Source organism: Pleurodeles waltl, chromosome 2_2, assembly GCF_031143425.1.
Source record: "Pleurodeles waltl isolate 20211129_DDA chromosome 2_2, aPleWal1.hap1.20221129, whole genome shotgun sequence".
Lineage (NCBI taxonomy): Eukaryota > Metazoa > Chordata > Amphibia > Caudata > Salamandridae > Pleurodeles > Pleurodeles waltl.
Genome location: NC_090439.1, coordinates 888,581,069 through 888,605,828, shown reverse-complemented (window position 1 = coordinate 888,605,828; position 24,760 = coordinate 888,581,069). Strand labels below are relative to the sequence as shown.

The 24,760-nt window shown below is 43.5% G+C and overlaps 1 protein-coding gene across 8 annotated transcripts in view; it reads right to left on the bottom strand.

The window, feature by feature from the left end:
• LOC138282727 (uncharacterized) overlaps positions 1–24,760 on the bottom strand; it is a 390,534-nt gene that overhangs the window by 172,661 nt on the left and 193,113 nt on the right. Inside the window, exon 3 of one of the 8 annotated variants that reach the window (XR_011200995.1) lies at positions 14,532–14,696. The exons of the other annotated variants lie outside the window; for them this stretch is intronic. The gene's annotated coding sequence lies outside the window, so the exon portion shown is untranslated. Of the gene's footprint in view, positions 1–14,531; positions 14,697–24,760 lie in introns of those variants that run through there. 8 annotated transcript variants of the gene reach the window in all.

Sequence of the window (24,760 nt, the reverse complement as noted above, 5' to 3'; positions counted from 1 at the left end):
ATCAATTGCCATGCAAACTGTGGACATGCATGGATTATCAGCACTTTAGGAAATTGCTCAAGACTACCCTGTTCTAGCTTTAACCCCAACTGCCTTACATAGGAGCAGAGAGATACTCCTTCAGGGGTGGTTTGAGCGCTATATTAAATGGTTTTAACATAACATTATTAACATTAATAAGTGTATTTACACATGGTTAGCTCTGACAATTATTGATTGAGTATTATTACTGCGTGCCAGAGAATGGTGATTACTAGCTTACGGCTCCTCCCTTGAATAAGCCTTAGACTGCTCTACTCCACTACCCAGAGAGAGTCTACCACTGCAATGGGGTATGTGGTTCTCAGTGGAGGGCACATATGAACCCATTCCCTATACAGGCCACACAACTAATGGGCCATTTCCTTACAAAACAAGCATTTTGCAATGCAGTGGGGCTCGCGTTTGTTCGAGTTAGAGCTATTAGCATTGTAAGCTCCTAACCGGACTTTTCTTGCCACATAAATTGAAAATGAAAAGTAAAACAGTTTCACATAACTAACCAGACGTTTCTTGCCATATAAACTTAAAAGTAAAAGTTTCACATAAGCGAGCTGACGACTGTCATCAGCGCAAAGCAGACACGCAAAGGGAAATAAAAGTTCACTTGCAGTGAAACCTATCGCCAAAAGTGCAATTATCCATGTAACCGGCAAAAGTTCATTTATCTATGTAACCGGCAAAAGTGCAATTACCTATGTATGTAGCAGGATCGATGTCATGCAAAGCGCTCGACTACTGCCCATAGAGATCGAGCTGCGAAATAAAGAGAAAAAGTATCCCAGAAACCAGACGGAAAACATCGAGCGTCATATGTTTTCAGTAGTTGGTCAATGCGCTCGAGGAGGGCTAAACACCGGAAAAGGCATGGCGTATGCATGCCTTTCATTAATGAAAGCAAGTGAATTTTAAAAGGCAAGCCCACGAACCAATGAAAGTGACTGACGTGACATGGGCGTGGTTAGAAGCCCAAAGAGAGATTACAACAGGGGAAGGAGCGCTTTGCACTCGCCCCTAAAAATGAACTGTTTTGACACCATTTTTCTTTAATAATGTATAACATGCACAGGAAATGTACCCAACTCTACAGTGTGCTTTGCCCCCTGTAGGATCAACCTCCCTGTTACTCCCTTATACCCCTCCATATAAATCCCATTGATCACAAATACTACAGCTGGCTGTTGTCACTTCCTGATCACCGTATTCCATAATTGGGCATGTCCCTCTTGGGCACATATTGTACTGCACAGAGAAGCCTACAGTATTACGCAATTTCCCAATGGCTCAAACTGTCCAAAATGGGCACAAGAAGGCATTTCACTAAAAAAAAACAAGTTCTGGTGCCGCCTCAACAGCTACTTGCATTCAGCTTATATGCGCTATACCCCATGTTCTAGTGATAGGATTTTTACTCAAACAAAATCGTGTTTAGGCTACATGGTTTAATGGCATAAAGCTCATGCATTAAGTGTAACAATTGTAATGTGAAATTACTCGAGTTCGAGTACATTATATCCAGGTTTACCTTTAATACTCTTAACAGCAGTGCTTAATTTGTAAATAAATAAGTGCCAGGGCCCTCATCAGGAAGCCACTGCAGCTTGCATCACCCATTGCCCCTACCAGTGCTGCCAGTGACAGTACCAACACAACTACTAACCATCCCTACAAGTTTGACAATTCAAATTCATCCAGGCCCTCAAATCTTCAAAAAAATTCTTGGACTGCATGTATTAGTCATTTCTTATGCATATTGAATCCATAAACACAGGTGGTTGTACGTATCTCTAAATTAGACAAACACCAACACCGTCACCATGTGGCAGACTGTCACAAGTGCCAGTGTTGACAATTAACTACCTTGCCAGGCACCGAAAACCACCTGCTCAAATTAAGCAGTGCTCTACAGATTATTATCAATGTATGCTAGAGAACATAAAAAAAGGTACAATTGAGCATGATTTGCCACAACTTGGCAGTTCCTTCTAACCCCATTGGAAGAAAAGGCATCAAACCCCAGCAAATGAAATTTAGCCAAAGAGTGTAAAATCAGAAGGGACTTTTTGCTGTATTCTTTGTACCATAGCCAAATCCAGCAAAAGAACTCCAATTAGAGTAGCCCACTGAACCTAAAGCCTGTCTTCTTTTCTATGCTCGACGGGATGAGGCCTGTAGGGATGAAAGAGTTTTGAGACAAGACGACAGGTTCCTTTCACTTTTTTATGGTCTGAAAGATGACTGGCCTTCGCCATTCCTTGTTTCGCCTCATTATCCATGGCCAGCTACACAGCTTTCACCTGTACGACATGCAATTAGGCGCCGTCGAGAGTGACACATTGATGCGTTGCTGCGCACATGTTAAAGAAACGTTAAGGCATGGATGACTCAGACGCTGCCAGAAGGCGGCAGGAATGTCAACTTCTTTCCGGAGCAGCGGTCGCGATTAATATTAGAAAAGGCTTGGTCTTCCGAAACAAAAAAGCTAAAATTGTGAAGCGCTCTATCACAGATTTACATCTTCTCACAATTTACTTCGCTGGCCTACTTGCTGCCTTTTCATCACATGTTTGAAAAATGTACCAGGACATTTGTGATTCACGTCGTTCGTCCGGTCGTGCAGGTGATTTAGAGCTCAGTGTTCGAATTATTGGTCGTCAAAATTGCAATTTACAACCAGTATTTTTGTGACCAGTAAATAATTGAATAACCTGGCCTCTGTACTAATAGGCCAGTTCGTAAAACTCCGATCTGGACTACCTCATGAGTATTAGTGAAGTAGGTGGGAAACTGCAACACGCTCAGATCAGTGGCCATCATGGGGATTGTGGCCTCCTAGCGTCTGGGGGCTCCCACATCTGTGATCTCCTTTTGAAAAGAAACGTTTTCTTTTTGTGGATAGTTTGAGAGTTGCCTCTTGTAACTGCTATTTTCCAATATTTTTTTTACTTTCACGAATGTTTTTTTTTACGAATGCTTTTACACTCCAAATCGGGAATGTTGGACTTTGCCCCCCTCAACCAGTAACCCAATTTCTTACAGGGAGTCAGTAATTTTTCAATGTTTTGCAACCGAATTTCAAACGCAAAACATTGATACATCCCCAAGTGTTTTGCTATTTGGAAGGGACGCCTCCACTCTCCCCTTCTAAATAGCGATTGGGTATGAAGTCCTTAAGCCAGTGTCGGGAGCCAGTAGAAGACTCCTAAAATGGCTTTAGTACACTGTAAAAAATGTGTTTGTGGTTGAAAACAGCCATTCAATCTGTTTGCAGCAGTAGAACATTTTGTAAATGTAGCCCCTACTTTTGACTGGTTTTCTCACTGCTAAAACAAAGACTGGTGAAACAGAAAAAACATCAAGAAACCAAGACAGACCTTATGACAAAGAAGACAAGATCTGGAAAGAAATGTGAAAGTCTGAAAAACAAGTGACATCACCTTTCTATGGGACAGCTAAGGATATAAATGTAACTGGCACCCATATATAGAAAGGATCTTATTAGCAACAATGCAGTGTTTCCCAAGTGTACCATTGACGTCAACAAAATGCATAGGTACAGCAAATGCGACTTGGATAACAAATGTGAAAAGAATGCTTAGTTCGGTTTTCAGGTGGATGCTGTTACATGACACAACGTTCAGAGGATATATTAATGCCCAGATTGTGGCATAATAATAAGAGAAAAGGGATTTTCCAAAAATGTTAATATGATGGGACACTTTATCAGTCTACAAATAAGATCTGGAATAGCAAGGAAAGTAGTAAGAGCTCCAGGGAGCAACCTAAGGAAATAGTTACAAAGTGTTCACTCTGTGTTGAAGCATAACGGGCAATAATTAAAAGAACCAGGCACAAAAATGGGATGCATAGAAACACCCAGAATAGATAAAACTGGAGTAACAGAGGAAATGCAAGGCCGTCAAGAAAGAGTTTGGTATATGACTAATAGTTGGCACACAGGACCATCGGGAATGGGTGATACTGAATGGTGCATCAATAACTCAAATATCATGAGATGTGTGAGTTCAAAGTAGGAAAGAATCAGTCATCATCCTATAAAGCAATAAATAATCGGTGCTCTCAGTAAATTGCCCCACTTAGCAACGAGGAGGTCAGATTATCTCACCATACAAAAGGCACCTTTTCAGCAAAAGTCTTGATCAATCTTTGGCAATCCTGCAGCCATATCTGTATAGTCTAGGAAGAAGAGCAAAGACTCCAAGAATGTCAGTGGACAAAAACAAAACAAATCCTGACTAAACTAGTACACATAGACTAGACAACACAGACTGCCTATAATAGAGAAACAAAGGGCCAAATTTAAGAAAAGTGGTGCTGCATCATCTGCAGCGCCACTTTCTCTGCGCCTCTTACCGCCCCCCCCCCCCCAATGCCACTGTGTGTGTGTTTCCCGTTAGGGAAATAGCTTCAGAATTTTTTATGCTTGTTTGGCGCTTTGCAGGATTAGCATAAAAATTGTTGATGCTAATTCTGCAAAGCACCTAGAGTCCCATTGAGAACAACGGGAGCCTCATTTTAATGCCTGCTCTGTGCAGGTGTTAAAATGCTGAAAAATAGGGCAAAGAAATCATTAAGATTTTTGTCACCATCTTTTCGGTATCCCTAATGGGAGAACGCCCCCTTCACATACATTATGCCTGGTGCAGGAATAATGTGGCTGAAGTGGTTACAAAGTGGCGCAATGCATGCATTGCGCCACTTTGTAAATATGGATTGTGGAAAATGACACTTTAGTGCCGCCTTTGCGTAAAAAAATTATGCTATGGCGGCACTAATGTGGCACTAGGGGCTCTCAAATATACCCCTAAGTCAACTACATTCACTGCTGAAAAGGAAGAATTAGAATGATTTGTGCTCGAAGCGGGACCGGGAGTGTGCATATTTCAGTGTAGTTAAACTGAAGGATTAGAACTATGATTGTATCCACACAGACTTGAGTGTTCAGTCTAGTGTGAAGGGAAAAAGAGACTTGCAAAGCACATGCCAGAATTCAAAACAACAAACATCCTTAAAAGAGATTCATCTATGACAGCAAAGGTAGGAGGTGATTATTAGTATTTAGAAATATCAACACAAGGAGGTAGGAGTAGCAGCTATGAGTTACTGTTTCTACCCCTTTGACCTGCCCATCTCCATCTGTGATATCAATGCAATGAAGTCAGCTGGTATTGGATATCTCCTTCCCCTCTCGTCTAGGGCCTTTCCATAGGGAGCCGAGCAAGTGAAGTGGTTGAAAGTATTAGGTGCTGAGAGACTAGTGAAATTAGTAGGATTTCTGCTTGCGCCACATGGTTTCATGCAATTCAGGAAAGGGAAAGGAGATCGTTAATCCTCAGGTCACACATGTTTAAGGGCCCTGCTCCAATGTTTCAAAATGTATTTTAATGCAAGCCTGCTCTATTTATTAATGGCTAGGACTCTAACATGGATGATTCCAGTTGACAACACTCAATGCTGTGAGTTTGATGGCCAAGACATGCAAAACATCTGATTTGGCTTGTTGTTGGATATGATGGGATCTCTACAAAATTCTCTAAATACAGTTCAGTCAATCTGTTACCTATGCTACATTGTTATTTTGCGGTCCCCTGTCCACAGTTACCCTCAACCCCTGTAGAGGCACCTCCACACTACATAGGAGCTATATACTACCAACCATGCTAGAAGACAAAGACATAGGTATGTAATATTCATTACATTTTGAGTGACCACGATGATTTGTATAAACTCAAACATATCAATTTTATTCTGATGAACATCTTACAGTATACGTAACTAAACTTTAGAGAAATAATGAAAGGCAATTCACTCGTCTTAATACAGAACATTTATTAGCTCCCATGACAATTGATTAATTGATCCTATCAATACCTTTCCATCATTGCGGTCGAATGTCAAACCAATCAGAAACAATTCATAAGTAAAGAGAGGAGTTTGAATTACAAAACATCCCAAAACAATGTTTTATTTCAACTATTCGTACAGTCTTCCTCAGGACTGAAACTGTGAACAGAATTTTTTGTCCTGAAATAACATGAAATTATAGGCAAGTCAACTCCCAGCACACATTATCTCAGCACACAAAAAGTGAAAAAACAAAATGGAGGAACAGTTACTAGTGTGAGAACTCTTTTACAATAGTGGTTCAAACAGTCAATACTGCACACAAACCCAATAGAGTAATACAATTATGATCCATTCTATTTCCACAGGTTTAATACTTCATTAATATTAAGGAGCTGAGAAAGACATCATAATGGAACTAGTTGTATTAAGGAGTTTCCCCTTTCATTCCTCTGAACCTTTAGAATGTTTAGTGTCATATTATGTAGGCAAACCCGTGTCTCTTTTAAATATCAATGCCCCTTTAACATATTCATCATTCCTAAAACCAAGAGCCTCATTAAGAGGTTGATAGTCTTAAGACCGACAGCCTTGCGATGGCGTTCAGACCACCACAGACAGGGCGGTCTGATCACCCAATTATGACCGTGGCAGAGCCGCCACGGTCAAACCACCGACACTGCCAGGCTGCAGCCAGCCTGCAGCCTGGCAGTCCCAGCGGTTGTAATCCACCATGATTATGAGTCCCCATCCGCTAGCCTTTCCATGGTGGTAAAGACCACCATGGAGAGGCTGGAAGAATGGGGGGCTTGGGGAGCTCATGGGGGCCCCTGCACTGCCCATGCACTTGGCATGGGCAGTGCAGGGGCCCCCATGAAAAGCCCCATTGCGCATTTCACTGCCCGAAATGCGAGACGGGTGCTGCTGGACCCGACACACCACAACATTGTTGCTGGCTCAATTACGAACTGGCGTCAATGTTGTGGTGAGTGTTCTGCTGGGCCAGGCGGAGAAAAAGCTATTTTCGCCCCCTGGCCCAACGAACACTCCTAATATTGCGGACAAAAGACCTCCATTACTGGCGGTCTTTTGCTTGCAGCGGCTTCGGTGCTTCAGTCCTGTGAAAGGACCGCCGAAGTCGTAATGAGGCCCCAAAAATTCACTTTTTTCCCTTTAACACTGTATGTTTACTATCTGATATTAACCGCTACGGAGCCTTGGACGAGATCACCTCATCCTGCACCTGGGAACTGGGGGGAGCGCTAGCGCTCCCCCCATGGGCTGCCCTCCCCCAACCCCCTGTGACGTCAGCGCACATCGCGTGCTGACAATCACAGAAGGGCCTCCTCCGCGATCGAAAGAGAAATGCAAAGCATTTCTCTTCTGATCACGTGGAGGAGGCCCGGAGAGGCTTCAAAGGGAAGGAAATGTATTTCCTTCCCTTTGAAGTCTCTCTGAGCATTTCAAAAGCCGGAATGCTTTGCAATCCGTCTTTTGAAACGCCCACTGGACACCAGGGATTTTTTTTTTGTGGTGAAATTGACATAAGGGAGCGACCCTTTGGGCAAGGGTCGCTCCGGGGGGGGGCATTTTTTTTTTAAGGCCTTTTCTGCCCCCCCTGGGGGCCGATCGGCCTATTATTAGGCTGATCTGCCCTCAGGGGGACAAAAACCTCTAGGCACCAGGGATAATTTTTTGTTGTTGTTTTTTTTGTTTTGTTTTTGTTTTATTGAGGTGGGGAGCGACCCCTTAGGCAAGGGTCGCTCCCCTACGGGGCAAATTACATTTAGGCCATTTCTGCCCCCCTTGGGGGCAGATTGGCCTATTTTTATGAGGCCAATCTGCCCCCAAGGGGGACAGAAACCACTAGACACCAGGGAGTTTTATTTTCTATGTGAATTTCACGCAAGGAGAGCGACCCCTTAGGCAAGGGTTGCTCCCCTGGGGGGCAAATTTATTTTAGGCCATTCCTGCCCCCCTGGGGGGGCAGATCAGCCTATTTTAATTAGGCCGACCTGCCCCCACGGGGATTTTTTGTTTTTTTTTGTTTTACAGATGGGGAGCGACCCCTTGGGCAAGGGTCGCTCCCCTGGAGGGGAAAATTGTATTTAGGCCATTTCTGCCCCCCTTGGGGGCAGATTGGCCGATTTGAGGTCAATCTGCCCGAAGGGGACAGAACCCACTAGGCACCGGGGATATTTTTTGTGTGCCAATGTCACGCAAGGGGAGCGACCCAGTAGGCATGGGTCGCTCCCGGGGGGGGTGGAGGGATGGGGGGGCAAATTCATTTTAGGCCATTTCTGCCCCCCTGGGGGCAGATCGGCCTATTGTTATTAGGCCGATCTGCCCCCAGGGGGGGCAGAAACCTCTAGGCGCCAGGGCAATTTTTTTTTTTTGGATTTTTTGTTAGTTTGTTTGCTTTTTTAGAGATGGGGAGCGACCCATAAGGCAAGGGTCACTCCCCTGGGGGTCAAATTGTATTTAGACCATTTCTGCCCCCCTTGGGGGCAGATTGGCCGATTTGAGGTCAATCTGCCCGAAGGGGGCAGAAACCACTAGGCACCGGGGATTTTTTTTTTTTGCGCCAATGTCGCGCAAGGGGAGCGACCCCGTAGGCAAGGGTCGCTCCTGAGGGGGGTTGGGGGGGCAAATTTATTTTAGGCCATTTCTGCACCCCCTGGGGCCGGCTGAGCTAGAGGCCAAAATCCACAGGTAGGCACTTTGCAAAAAACACCTCTGTTTTCTGTGAAAAAATGTGAGGTGTCCACGTTGTGTTTTGGGCCATTTCCTTTCGTGGGCGCTAGGCCTACCCACACAAGTAAGGTACCATTTTTATCAGGAGACTTGGGGAAACGCTGGGTGGAAGGAAATTTGTGGCTCCTCTCAGATTCCAGAACTTTCTGTCACCGAAATGTGGGGTAAATGTGTTTTTTTAGCCACATTTTGAGGTTTGCAAAGGATTCTGGGTAACAGAACCTGGTCAGAGCCCTACAAGTCACCCCATCTTGGATTCCCCTAGGTCTCTAGTTTAAAAAAAAGCACAGGTTTGGTAGGTTTCCCTAGGTGCCGGCTGAGCTAGAGGCCAAAATCTACAGGTAGGCACTTTGCAAAAAACCCCTCTGTTTTCCGTCAAAAATTGTAATGTGTCCACGTTGTGTTTTGGGGCATTTACTGTCACGGGCGCTAGGCCTACCCACACAAGTGAGGTATAATTTTTATCGGGAGACTTGGGGGAACGCTGGGTGGAAGGAAATTTGTGGCTCCTCTCAGATTCCAGAACTTTCTGTCACCGAAATGTGAGGAAAACGTGTCTTTTTAGCCAAATTTTGAGGTTTGCAAAGGATTCTGGGTAACAGAACCTGGTCAGAGCCCCACAAGTCACCCCATCTTGGATTCCCCTAGGTCTCTAGTTTAAAAAAATGCACAGGTTTGGTAAGTTTCCCTAGGTGCCGGCTGAGCTAGAGGCCAAAATCTACAGGTAGGCACTTAGCAAAAAACACCTCTGTTTTCTTTAAAAAAATGTGATGTTTCCACGTTGCGTTTTGGGGCATTTCCTGTCGTGGGCGCTAGGCCTACCCACACAAGTGAGGTATCATTTTTATCGGGAGACTTGGGGGAACGCTGGGTGGAAGGAAATCTGTGGCTCTTCTCTGATTCCAGAACTTTCTGTCACCGAAATGTGAGGAAAATGTGTTTTTTTAGCCAAATGTTGAGGTTTGCAAAGGATTCTGGGTAACAGAACCTGGTCAGAGCCCCACAAGTCACCCCATCTTGGATTCCCCTAGGTCTCTAGTTTAAAAAAATGCACAGGTTTGGTAGGTTTCCCTTGGTGCCGGCTGAGCTAGAGGCCAAAATCTACAGGTAGGCACTTTGCAAAAATCACCTCTGTTTTCTGTCAAAAATTGTGATGTGTCCACGTTGTGTTTTGGGGCATTTCCTGTCACGGGTGCTAGTCCTACCCACACAAGTGAGGTATCATTTTTATCGGGAGACTTGGGGGAACGCTGGGTGGAAGGAAATTTGTGGCTCCTCTCAGATTCTAGAACTTTCTCTCACTGAAATGTGAGGAAAACGTGTTTTTTTAGCCAAAGTTTGAGGTTTGCAAAGGATTCTGGGTAACAGAACCTGTCAGAGTCCCACAAGTCTCCCCATCTTGGATTCCCCTAGGTCTCTAGTTTTAAAAAATGCACAGGTTTGGTAGGTTTCCCTAGAAGCCGGCTGAGCTAGAGGCCAAAATCTACAGGTAGGCACTTTGTAAAAAACACCTCTGTTTTCTGTCAAAAATTGTGATGTGTCCATGTTGTGTTTTGGGGCATTTCCTGTCGCGGGCGCTAGGCCTACCCACACAAGTGAGGTATCATTTTTATTGGGAGACTTGGGGGAATGCTGGGTAGAAGGAAATTTGTGGCTCCTCTCAGATTCCAGAACTTTCTCTCACTGAAATGTGAGGAAAACGTGTTTTTTTAGCCAAAGTTTGAGGTTTGCAAAGGATTCTGGGTAACAGAACCTGGTCAGAGCCCCACAAGTCACCCCATCTTTGATTCCCCTAGGTCTCTAGTTTAAAAAAATGCACAGTTTTGGTAGGTTTCCCTAGGTGCCGGCTGAGCTAGCGGCCAAAATCTACAGGTAAGCACTTTGTAAAAAACACCTCTGTTTTCTGTCAAAGATTGTGATGTGTCCACGTTGTGTTTTGGGGCATTTCCTGTCGCGGGCGCTAGGCCTACCCACACAAGTGAGGTATCATTTTTATCGGGAGACTTGGGGGAACGCTGGGTGGAAGGCAATTTAGGCTCCTGTCAGATTCCAGAACTTTCTGTCACCGAAATGTGAGGAAAATGTGTTTTTTTAGCCAAATTTTGAGGTTTGGAAAGGATTCCGGGTTACAGAACCTGGTCAGGGCCCCACAAGTCACCCCATCTTGGATTCCCCTCGATCTCTAGTTTTAAAAAATGCACAGGTTTGGTAGGTTTCCATAGGTGCCGGCTGAGCTAGAAGCCAAAATCTACAGGTAGGCACTTTGCAAAAAACACCTCTGTTTTCTGTCAAAAATTGTGATGTGTCCACGTTGTATTTTGGGGCATTTCCTGTCGCGGGCGCTAGACCTACCCACACAAGTGAGGTATCATTTTTATCAGGAGACTTGGGGGAACGCTGGGTGGAAGAAAATTAGTGGCTCCTCTCAGATTCCAGAACTTACTGTCACAGAAATTTAAGGAAAAAGTGTTTTGTTTTGCCAAATTTTGAGGTTTGCAAAGGATTCTGGGTAACAGAGCCTGGTCAGAGCCCCACAAGTCACCCCATCTTGGATTCCCCTAGGTCTCTAGTTTTAAAAAATGCAGAGGTTTGGTAGGTTTCCATAGGTGCCGGCTGAGCTAGAGGCCAAAATCTACAGGTAGGCACTTTGTAAAAAACACCTCTGTTTTCTGTCAAAGATTGTGATGTGTCCACGTTGTGTTTTGGGGCATTTGCTGTCACGGGCGCTAGGCCTACCCACACAAGTGAGGTATAATTTTTATCGGGAGACTTGGGGGAACGCTGGGTCGAAGGAAATTTGTGGCTCCTCTCAGATTCCAGAACTTTCTGTCACCGAAATGTGAGGAAAACGTGTCTTTTTAGCCACATTTTGAGGTTTGCAAAGGATTCTGGGTAACAGAACCTGGTCAGAGCCCCACAAGTCACCCCATCTTGGATTCCCCTAGGTCTCTAGTTTAAAAAAATGCACAGGTTTGGTAAGTTTCCCTAGGTGCCGGCTGAGCTAGAGGCCAAAATCTACAGGTAGGCACTTAGCAAAAAACACCTCTGTTTTCTTTAAAAAAATGTGATGTTTCCACGTTGCGTTTTGGGGCACTTCCTGTCGTGGGCGCTAGGCCTACCCACACAAGTGAGGTATCATTTTTATCGGGAGACTTGGGGGAACGCTGGGTGGAAGGAAATCTGTGGCTCTTCTCTGATTCCAGAACTTTCTGTCACCGAAATGTGAGGAAAATGTGTTTTTTTAGCCAAATGTTGAGGTTTGCAAAGGATTCTGGGTAACAGAACCTGGTCAGAGCCCCACAAGTCACCCCATCTTGGATTCCCCTAGGTCTCTAGTTTAAAAAAATGCACAGGTTTGGTAGGTTTCCCTTGGTGCCGGCTGAGCTAGAGGCCAAAATCTACAGGTAGGCACTTGGCAAAAATCACCTCTGTTTTCTGTCAAAAATTGTGATGTGTCCACGTTGTGTTTTGGGGCATTTCCTGTCACGGGTGCTAGTCCTACCCACACAAGTGAGGTATCATTTTTATCGGGAGACTTGGGGGAACGCTGGGTGGAAGGAAATTTGTGGCTCCTCTCAGATTCTAGAACTTTCTCTCACTGAAATGTGAGGAAAACGTGTTTTTTTAGCCAAAGTTTGAGGTTTGCAAAGGATTCTGGGTAACAGAACCTGGTCAGAGTCCCACAAGTCTCCCCATCTTGGATTCCCCTAGGTCTCTAGTTTTAAAAAATGCACAGGTTTGGTAGGTTTCCCTAGAAGCCGGCTGAGCTAGAGGCCAAAATCTACAGGTAGGCACTTTGTAAAAAACACCTCTGTTTTCTGTCAAAAATTGTGATGTGTCCATGTTGTGTTTTGGGGCATTTCCTGTCGCGGGCGCTAGGCCTACCCACACAAGTGAGGTATCATTTTTATTGGGAGACTTGGGGGAACGCTGGGTAGAAGGAAATTTGTGGCTCCTCTCAGATTCCAGAACTTTCTCTCACTGAAATGTGAGGAAAACGTGTTTTTTTAGCCAAAGTTTGAGGTTTGCAAAGGATTCTGGGTAACAGAACCTGGTCAGAGCCCCACAAGTCACCCCATCTTTGATTCCCCTAGGTCTCTAGTTTAAAAAAATGCACAGTTTTGGTAGGTTTCCCTAGGTGCCGGCTGAGCTAGCGGCCAAAATCTACAGGTAAGCACTTTGTAAAAAACACCTCTGTTTTCTGTCAAAGATTGTGATGTGTCCACGTTGTGTTTTGGGGCATTTCCTGTCGCGGGCGCTAGGCCTACCCACACAAGTGAGGTATCATTTTTATCGGGAGACTTGGGGGAACGCTGGGTGGAAGGCAATTTAGGCTCCTGTCAGATTCCAGAACTTTCTGTCACCGAAATGTGAGGAAAATGTGTTTTTTTAGCCAAATTTTGAGGTTTGGAAAGGATTCCGGGTTACAGAACCTGGTCAGGGCCCCACAAGTCACCCCATCTTGGATTCCCCTCGATCTCTAGTTTTAAAAAATGCACAGGTTTGGTAGGTTTCCATAGGTGCCGGCTGAGCTAGAGGCCAAAATCTACAGGTAGGCACTTTGCAAAAAACACCTCTGTTTTCTGTCAAAAATTGTGATGTGTCCACGTTGTATTTTGGGGCATTTCCTGTCGCGGGCGCTAGACCTACCCACACAAGTGAGGTATCATTTTTATCAGGAGACTTGGGGGAACGCTGGGTGGAAGAAAATTAGTGGCTCTTCTCAGATTCCAGAACTTACTGTCACAGAAATTTAAGGAAAAAGTGTTTTTTTTTGCCAAATTTTGAGGTTTGCAAAGGATTCTGGGTAACAGAGCCTGGTCAGAGCCCCACAAGTCACCCCATCTTGGATTCCCCTAGGTCTCTAGTTTTAAAAAATGCAGAGGTTTGGTAGGTTTCCATAGGTGCCGGCTGAGCTAGAGGCCAAAATCTACAGGTAGGCACTTTGTAAAAAACACCTCTGTTTTCTGTCAAAGATTGTGATGTGTCCACGTTGTGTTTTGGGGCATTTGCTGTCACGGGCGCTAGGCGTACCCACACAAGTGAGGTATAATTTTTATCGGGAGACTTGGGGGAACGCTGGGTGGAAGGAAATTTGTGGCTCCTCTCAGATTCCAGAACTTTCTGTCACCGAAATGTATGGAAAACGTGTTTTTTTAGCCACATTTTGAGGTTTGCAAAGGATTCTGGGTGACAACCTGGTCAGAGCCCCACAAGTCACCCCATCTTGGATTCCCATAGGTCTCTAATTATAGAAAATGCACAGGTTTGGTAGGTTTCCCTAGGTGCCGGCTGAGCTAGAGGCCAAAATCTACAGGTAGGCACTTTGCAAAAAACACCTCTGTTTTCTGTCAAAAATTGCGATGTGACCACGTTGTTTTTGGGGCATTTCCTGTCATGGGCGCTAGGCCTACCCACACAAGTGAGGTATCATTTTTATCGGGAGACTTAGGGGAACATAGAATAGCAAGACAAGTGTTATTGCCACTCGTTTTTCGCTACATTTTTCCCTTCCAAATATAAGAGTGTGTAAAAAAGACGTCTATTTGAGAAATGCCCTGTAATTCACATGCTAGTATGGGCACCCCGGAATTCAGAGATGTGCAAATAAACACTGCTCCTCAACACCTTATCTTGTGCCCATTTTGGAAATACAAAGGTTTTCTTGATAGCTGTTTTTCACTCTTTATATTTCAGCAAATGAATTTGCTGTATACTCGGTATAGAATGAAAACCCACTGCAGGGTGCAGCTCATTTATTGGCTCTGGGTACCTAGCGTTCTTGATGAACCTACAAGCCCTATATATCCTCGCAACCAGAAGAGTCCAGCAGAGTAAAACGTAGAGAAAAATTGCTGTTTTCTTACCTCAATTTCAATTTTTTTTTTTCAGTTGTTATTTTCTGTAGGAAACCCTTGTAGGATCTACACAAATGACCCCTTGCTGAATTCAGAAATTTGTCTGCTTTACGGAAATGTTTAGGTTTCTGGGATCCAGCATAGGTTTCACGCCCATTTCTGTCACTGACTGGAAGGAGGCTGAAAGCACAAAAAATCGTAAAAATGGGGTATGTCCCAGTAAAATGCCAAATTTGTGTTGAAAATTGGGTTTTCTGATTCAAGTCTGCCTGTTCCTGAAAGCTGGGAAGCTAGTGATTTTAGCATTGCAAACCCTTTGTTGATGCCATTTTCAGGGAAAAAACCACAAGCCTTCTTCTGCAGCCCGTTTTTCCCATTTAAAAAACAAAAAACGAGATTTTCACTCTATTTTGGCTAATTTCTTGGCCTCCTTCAGGGGAACCCACAACGTCTGGGTACCTCTAGAATCCCTAGGATGTTGGAAAAAAAGGACGTAAATTTGGCTTGGCTAGCTTATGTGGACAAAAAGTTATGAGGGCCTAAGCGCGAACTGCCCCAAATAGCCAAAAAAAGGACTGGCACAGGAGGGGGAAAATGCCTGGCAGCGAAGGGGTTAACAAAAATACAACCTACTAGTATGATCTTGTCAGTGGGTTAGAACAATACCTCCTGATGCCCTCTCATCATTTCCTCCAAGTAGTTTCAGAGAATGTTTACCCCCTTCTCAATTTTTCCATAAACACACACAGACGTACTGTGATGTTTAGATGCTAAATTGCTAAGGTTTTTAGTACTAGGACTCGAGTGTTGCACCATTCTAATTCACTAACACCAGAAACCGTTCTGCTCATTAATTGCCTAAGTATCAAAAACGCATTTAGGAGCACCCTCCAAAACATTACATTTCAGTTAGAGCAAACATTTTTTATTCTATAATTTCAACTTGCTCAACTATAATTATTTTTCCACCATTGCAATTTCTCATTGACAATATTTCATAATTTCACAACAGCCTAGTCCTCGTTTTTTTATAAGGATAAAAGCATCATAACAACAGTGAGCATATTTAGCAGGACAGACTGCTTTATCGAAGCTGAAAACAGAAATGAGTTTGTTTCCGCTAGACTAAATGCATTTTAGATATAAAACTTTTATGATCCATATTTTTTAAATAATTTAGCCAATATTCCTATATTATAAATAAGAAACCATTATCACCATCATTTTTCATTTCTGTCTAAAATACATGACTAATATATAAACATGTGAAAAAAAAAACATAAAGAGAAGAGGAAAAACCAGATATCTCTTAGATTACAACTATACACTTACAGTTATTATTTTTTAATAACAACCTCCATATTTGCATATCAGTCACAAGTGTTTCTTTGAGAGTTATCAAAGATCATAGTTTAATTATAGACGCATGCCATTGTGATTAAATTCAAATTTGCATTATAACAGGAACAACAAACATAGGATTTCTAGAGGTGCATAATATTAGCAATTACCAATGAATAATTATATCAAACCAGATCAATAGAGGTTATTTTGATGGAATCTTCCTCTCTCTGGTAAAGAGACTTTGGGGCCGATTCACAAAGGTAAAGTTAGACCTGAAGTCTAAGTTTAGACCTTAAGTCTAAGTTTAGACCAAAAGCCTAACTTTACACCTGAAGTCTAACCTTACTTCTTTTCGTTATGCACAAAAGTAAATTACTACTAGTAAATTTAATAGTAGTAAAGTTACTAGTAGTAACTTACCTTTGTGAATACCTAAAAGTGGTAAAGTTATACTTTTGTTCTAAGTTAGACTTTTGGTCTAAATTTAGACTTTCGGTGTTAACTTATTTTTCAGGTGTAAAGTTAGACTTCATCGTCTAACTTTACCTTTGTGAATTGGGCCCTTAATCTTGGCTTACCAATAGCTCATTAATGCATTGTGCCTCCAATTGAGGTAAATAAGCTTATATACATTTCCAGCACAGTCTTTAACTGAGATACAGGTTATAATGGCTTTAGCTTTCAGAGTATACAAAGGGGGAACAACAAATTGATTATAAGAAGGAACTTTGGGCAAGATTCAAAAAGCATATTGAAGATACATGCCTTTTAATATGAATTTGAAAGTATTGCTTAATTTGTTTTTTGATTGATTACACAAAGAATATGCTGTTGTAAGAGGAAGAAGAGGCAGGTAATGCTAAATTAGAGGATTGTTATTCTAAGTGGTGGAACATGGTAACTCAATCTTCACTACAATGTTAGTTTAAATATGCCATTATCATCTACCTTCTATGAACACTTCCCCCCTCATGTTTATTTATATCATCATGTAAACTGACACAATGGTCTAGTCTATCCAGCATGGCAGAACTGAAGATACTTAAGACAGATTAGCGCTCATATAAATACCATTTAAGTAGAAAAAAGGGCAGATATCCAACAAAAAAGAAACATTTTGAAAGATTTCCTAAATGAGAGATGAGAAAAAAATCATATGGCAATTAAGTCAGTTATTTCACATAAGGAGGCCAAAGCTCAGAGAACAGGCATCAAGGGCTAGGCGTACATAGCACTGGTAACAACTAGCAACCAGTATTTTTGCGACTAGTGGTATTTGCTAACTAACGTATGTACTAATAGGTCAGTTCACATATTACAGATCCTAGTGGGCCACAATTCGACCTACCTCATGAATATTGATGAGATATGTCTCAAGTAGCAACCCACTAGTAATCACAGTCATCAGAGAGACAGTGGCCGGCAGAGGTCAGCAGAACACAATGGCCCTGATTCTGACCCCGGCGGTCTGAGACCGCCGGGGCCAGGGTCAGCGGGAGCACCGCCGACAGGCCGGCGGTGCCCCGCAGGGCATTCTGACCGCGGCGCTTTGGCCGCGGTCAGATTTGGAAAACCGGCGGTCTCCCGCCGGTTTTCCGCTGCCCTTGAGAATCCTCCGCCGCCATGGGGATTCTGACACCCCCTACCGCCATCCTGTTCCTGGCGGGTCTCCCGCCAGGAACAGGATGGCGGTAGGGGGTGCCGCGGGGCCCCTGGGGGCCCCTGCAGTGCCCATGCCAATGGCATGGGCACTGCAGGGGCCCCCGTAAGAGGGCCCCACTCTGTATTTCAGTGTCTGCTTTGCAGACACTGAAATACGCGACGGGTGCCACTGCACCCGTCGCACCTTCCCACTCCGCCGGCTCAATTCTGAGCCGGCGTCCTCGTGGGAAGGTTGATTTGCCCTGGGCTGGCGGGCGGCCTTTTGGCGGTCGCCCGCCAGCCCAGGGCAAATCCCAAAATACCCTCAGCGGTCTTTCAACCGCAGAGCGGTATTTTGGTGGGGGAAGTCTGGCGGGCGGCCTCCGCCGCCTGCCAGACTTAGAATGACCCCCAATGTCTGCAATTGGTACAAAGGAAGGGCAACCTAAAAACCCCTTGAGAGCTTAGGTATTTCCTAAAACAAAATATACTTAGTCCAGATATTTAGACGTCTATGATATATGACGCATTGAATCATAAGAATTACATGTAATCAAGTGTTTATCTGTATTGATGCAAATACACAAATCAACTGAATTGGATATACAAAATCAATCATGGGTAACCAAATGAATGAAAAAATAATGACTGAAAAAATGCGTACAAAAATAAAGCTTTTGCATTCACTTTAGGTCTATAACATTCACTTTATGTCTATCACAGAATTACATAGTAGGTGATCAGAGAGCAGCAATGAGACACACATATGTCCAGTGTGTAGTTTGTCTATGTTGTTACAATAATCATATGTGAGACAAATGTATGGCAACTCATCTCTCAAAAAACAGAAGAACAGATCCATGAGCTGTAGAATTTGTTCTATTGGTAAGTAAATTGCAGAAGAGTAAAGGAACTCTAAGGATGTTTCGGTCTCTATAGTGTTAAGTACGTGAGACCATCCTCAGGATTAATTGTAACTATGAAATCAGAGGTCGCCTATGATGTTGCATTTTTCGTCGAGCGAGAGAAAGGGACCAGATTTGATTTAATTAAAACTGGTTAAATATGCCCAGCAATGGCAGAGTCCTAAGCTGTATTTTGGCTAGACATCAATTCTAGGTTTGTGTGGAAGAACTCGCACCATTACCAGACATGAATCAAACACACCAGCTCTCCTTACTCAAAGCTGAAGTTTGGCTACCACCAACTATTTCTCTCGCCCCCTCCCCACACTACTAAGGTATTCAAAGAGGCAGAACACTGACAGCACATTCGAGGTGTCTTCCAATCAGCAAGTTCCATTTTCATCAGAATTATGCTTTGTATATTGCCCTAACACCTCCTAATGGTGAGATAATAAAATGCAGTGCAATAAAATAAGTCTCATATGCACTACTGCCACTAGTCTATTTTCTCATTAAGCCCCATTCTGGTATGTATGTCATTATATGTCTAAGTTTAAGCAAAGGGGGCAGTCTCCATACCATGACACTCACTATGACACAGCCTCACTGTTGTTGTAATAAAACATCAAAGAAGCACACACAATAACATAAAAAAAGATATACACTACAGTTGCTTTGGGTATGTCCCAATGGAGATAGAAATGAAAAGCCTGAGACAACTTATTAATGGGGTTGGTCTATTGCTCCACTCTGAACGTGGGTATGGGTGAATTTAATGTAACTTTGAAAACAGGAGAGACAACCTTAGACTATGATCATTGTAAACCCAAGGGAATTAAGTCAGCTCTCAAAAATCTAATAAATAATCTAAACCTTGTTAGTATTAGAAGATCCAAAAATAATAAATGAAAACAAATGACTTTCTTACTCTAATAAATACGATTAAGTTGGAGAGAATACAAATTCACACAAAGGTATACAGAAAGTAACACACAAACCCATATTCTTGTCATATCAAGCTGGAACCGGATAAAGAACGTCAGGCTGCTCTGGGCCTCTTTAGATGCTGGACCAAGCTTGATCATATGGAACTTTGCACTCAGCTCCAAAGCTCTATACCTAAGATTGAGGGATCATTGGACTCCCACAGTTACATGGTAGGCCATTAGATCTGCTCTAACTTGGATTCAATACTTCCTCTCCAGCCCAGAAAGAAAGCTAATTTACACTCCCGTATCCCTTGGTTTACAGATACAATAGTAGACTTGAAGAAAAAGTGCAAAAGATTGGAACATGTCTGGTGCAAATATTATGCAGCAGAAGATAAAGTGAGGCTGAAGGAGGCCTCCAAAATTTATTACGGGGCCTGTAGGTCTGCACAGGCCATGTACTATTCAACTAAAATTTCATCTGCTAGTAATTGCTTTAAATACATTTTTGAGGCCACAAAATCCTCACCAGAAATTGCTAATTTAGCACATCACCCTGCTCTTTCGCAGGGCCCCAGGACATGGAAACATGTCCTAGTCCTACAGTAACTAAAAAAAAACAAATTTAGAAGCTTCAAATTGGGATAATTATTTCCCTAATTCTTTGCTGTCTCCTCTTGCAAAGATTTTTCAATTTTCAAAACCATATTATTATTCAGCTGTCAGCACATCTGGAATCTGATAATGTGCTGCACTCATACCAGTTCAGATTTCGCCCGGAACGCAGCACCATATCCGCACTGCTAGGTATCACAGAAGGCAAGAGCTGGCCAGAGGAGGCACTGTGGCCCTCATTATTTGTGATTTAAGTGCTGCATTTGATACTGTCTCACAATGGGTGCTTCTCAAACAATTAGCAAGTGTTGGCATTCCAGGCGCAGATCTTGCCTGGTTTCAATCCTTCCTGAATGAACCCTCATTTCAGGTTATTGTTCAGTTCAGGTTATCACTCAATCTTATGAATCTTCAGTGCACAATCAACTGAATGGAGCCCCTCAAGGCTCTTCTTTGAGTCTGGCATAGTTTAACATTTATACCTCACCTTTGGCAGACATAGTGATAAATCATGGATTGTCAATTTATCCCTAAACAGATGACACTAAGATTGCCAAATCCTTTTCCTCACCACACTCTAGCACCACTTACAACTTGGTCCACTGCTGTAAGAATGTCGCTGATTAGATGGTCTTAACTGCCTGAAACTAAATGGTGGTAAGACAAATGTGCTGTTTTTGGGCAACAAGCTCCTACTGTGGGGTCCTTATTGCTGGCCTGAGGAGTTAGGCAACTGTCCAACCTGTTTGCAAGCGTTCAAGGATTTGGGCTTCTAGTTGGATGATAAAATGAGCACCAAGAAGCAAATTACTAAGGTCCCTGCCTGCTGTTCTGGCCTTCCTAGATGCTTTAGTAATATTCTATGGCTTCTTCCTCCTGAGACCCAAAAACCTATCATATTGGCCAGTGTGGTCTCTAAATTGGATTATGGCAATGTGTGATATCTGGATGTTACTAACAACCACATAAAGCAGCTGCAGATTGTTAGAATGCTGCTGCGTGTTTACTTTGCTATATTCCATGCAGCGCCTCAGTCTCTCAACACCTTCCTTGTCTGCCCTGGCTTCCTAAATCAAAATTCATAGTTTCAATCTTCATCCCATGTCTATATAGATCTGCACTAAATTGGGCCTGCAAGTATTCACTCCCTGATTTACTCTAATAGTCCCAAGCTGGAGATTCGGTCAAGCAAATCCAATTTAGCCACTCTCCTAAATATTGGACGGGCAAGACAGGGCAAGTGGTCGTAATCGTTTTTAGAAGCTAAGTTACGTAATTCCCTTACTCTCTATTTCCATCTTTGCAACGCTTACGAGAGGTTTAGTAAGATGCTTAAGACCTGGCTCTTCTAGTGTTCTAGTTTAGTCCCTTTTTTTCCTTCACTAGTGCTCAAAACCCCATAGGGGTAGCCAAGCACTGTTTAAACCTGAAATCTGAAATGTATCATTCTGCATTTTAAATGGATCTTCAGTAAATTGATAGGCATTTCATTAGAAGACGTTGGGCATTGGAAAAAGCTCCCATTTTAGATGATAAGAACAAAATATTATTAATGTTGAAAATACATTAGTGTTCTTTGGCTCAACAAAAAACTCAAAAAAGGAATCTGAGATGCTCCCAAGGTTTAAAGGTTAGTGACCAATGCGAAGCACAACCTAGCAGAAGAAAAGCAAAGAAAAGAAATAAGACCATGTGTGTGAACAAAGGCCCATATTTTTTTAAAGTTTGTGCCGCCTTTCAGTCATTCTTTTTTAAGCAAAAGCAGCGCAAACCTACCGCCATATAAATATTTTGACGCTAGACTTCTCTAGCATCAAAATATCAGAGTTAGCGTCATATTTTGGGAACGCCAACCCACCTTGTGTCGCATTGTGACAATGGTATTCAAGGTAGGCGTTCCCTCCCCAAAAATTACGATAGCCCTCTTACGCCATATTTACCCTCCGACCCAAAAACGATGCACAGAAAGGAAGCGGTCCCAGAAAATGATGTAAAGGCTGATTTGCGTCAAATGTTAATGCCTGGTCAGACCATTAAAAAGGGGCCCACATACCACCACTTAAGGAAAACATGTACAAGGAGCATTGGCAACCTCCTGGACAATATGGAACTTTTATTGCTCCAGCTTGGCACACGCCGCAGACAACAGGTCCCTCCGCCACCACCGCATCAACCCCAAACACCACCACAGAAGCCACAAAGGCAGTGCAGAAAGTGGGAGAAGATCTTTCGAGCGTACACCCATCCTTGGGCTCAGGGAACAAGATGTCATCAGGAATTACCATCTGAACCAGGAGTTAATTGCGCCAGACATCACTGCAAGGGTGGAAACTCCAACAAACATACCACCCGTGACCAAATTCCTCACTGTCCTCATATGCTGGCTTCAGGATCTTTTCAGACAACAGGTGAACAAGTGGCTGGTATCTCCCGACCATCCTTCTCGGTCATCCTTCCAAAGATTCGGGACGCAAACATATGCCTCACACCCCGCCACATCTGCTTCCCTAACATGCAGCAACTGCAGCAGGAGACTAAGCAAGGTTTCTATCAAATTGCTGGTTTCCCACATGTGCTGGGTGCAATGGACTGCACCCATGTCCAACTTGTGCCATCTGCAGCAACAGAGCACCTATACAGGAACCGCAAGTAGACCCGTTCCATAAATGTGAAGGCCATTGTGGACCACCGCGGGCTCTTCTCAAACATCCTTGCCAAATACCCTGGCAGCGTACATGATGCCTACATATTTTGGCATTCCACCATCAATGAGTGGTTCCAAGATGGGCAATACGGCAATGGCCTACTCGTAGGTAAGTCACCATACCAATCAATATGCAGACAACACACCAACCTTGTAGGACAAACAAGGCATACACCACACTAAACACACATGGGCAGAGGAACACATATGTACAGGCACAACACATATGCCACATGCCACACTACACCACAATCATTGCACATCACACACGCATACACCCACATGTACATAACAAAGCCACAACCTGACTGGCACACCACGTGAGGACAGGTGGAGCTATGCCCTTTTTGTATACAGAAGCTGGGCCCAAATCACTACTAGTGTCCACTGGTCCCCATACAGATCCCCCACAAATTACACCAAATAATGCATAGCTGCAATGTGAATGGCATATTCCTTGTCAAGGTAAAGAAAGTCACATATAGGCACAGCCCTACATTAGTCATGGGATTCAAGCCTCTGGCAGTACCAATAACAAATGCCATCCATATGTTACAGTCACGTACCTATGCATACCTGTAGTGTGCACATTCACCTGTCTGCTGCATTGTGTTGCACACATAGGAATACTACATTACCTGCCATGAAAGACCATGGAGCAGAATGAAAAGAAGTCGTGCAGCACCTAGTCCAGTGCCACCTCACATGCGCCCCCTGACGCCACCATGTGTGTGCTGTATACAAGAAACGGCCCACCATAGCGCAGAGAATATGCAATACTGTAAAGATCATGGATGCCATAGTAGGACTCTGTAGGAGTATAGAGGACATACCTGACCTTTCATGCCCAGTGCATAAGGACCCATGTAACAGAATGATGTGCCCCCTCCCAAAGCCTGAACTGTGCATGTGTTGAAAGTGTCTGTGATAAATCATGTATAGGAACTTAGGAGATTCCACTGCACTAACTGTTGCTCATCCTCCAACTGTGTGATTCACACCCTAGTACACTCAATGGCTGGCACAGCCTTCATCTGCCACAAAGGGTCACTATGTGTCACACTGCATGCGCAGTGAGATATGTTAACATGGAGGCCGGATTCTGGCTTTGCAGAGCTGCCATGGTGTCTCTACATATTACACCACTGTGGTGCAAGAAGGTGGAAGGACACTGGCACAAATATGGACAACACAATACATATTTGCAATGGGTGAATAATCAGTTTGGATTGAATATTACAGCCCTCAGGTCCCTGAGCCACATTGTTATGTCCATCAATACAGACCTATGAAACCATTTCACAAAACAGGAACATACACTATACCAGAAGCAAGTCTGAGTCACCACTGCACCTAAAACTAACAAATGCCTAAGCACATACCAAGCCACTATCAAGCATTACCAACACATCTTCTTTCATTCCTTTGCAGCCGACCAAGGTTACGGCATACAGCCATGGGTGATGACTCCATTTGGCAATCCCACAATGGTGGAGGAGCATGCATGTAATGAAGAGCGCATAATAACACAACATTTGGTGGAGTGGACCTTTGGGCTTCTGAAGTCAAGGTTCAGGTCCCTGGCCCTGACAGGAGGAAGCATGCTGTATGCTCCACCACTGGTATGTAAGATGATACTGGTATGTGCAATCTGCATAATATATGTATACGAGCCAATGTTCTCTCAGGTGAACAAGTAGATGCCCCCAACAAGGAGGAGAATGACAATGGTGCAGCACATTTGCTGGGGGAAGTACACAACACTGCTGCAGGAGTTTCCAGGATACTACAAATTGTACAGAACTTCTACACAACGTAAATGTACAAATATTATCACTTTGTAAATATCACCAATAAATTACTTAGCACCAGAATCTCCATGGTCTACTCATTCTCAAATATGGCACACAGACATTGGCTATGGTGTGCGCAATCGGTTGCCAGACAAATGAAGTAGCTATGGCTGCTGAACAAACTCTCCAAACATATGGCCCATTGTCAGGATTTAAGAATAAAATGGGACAATGCACCGCCAAATTAATGTCTAGGTGGAATGTAGGCAGAATGTGTTCCACTCCCTATGTACATTCTACACACACTTGCCAC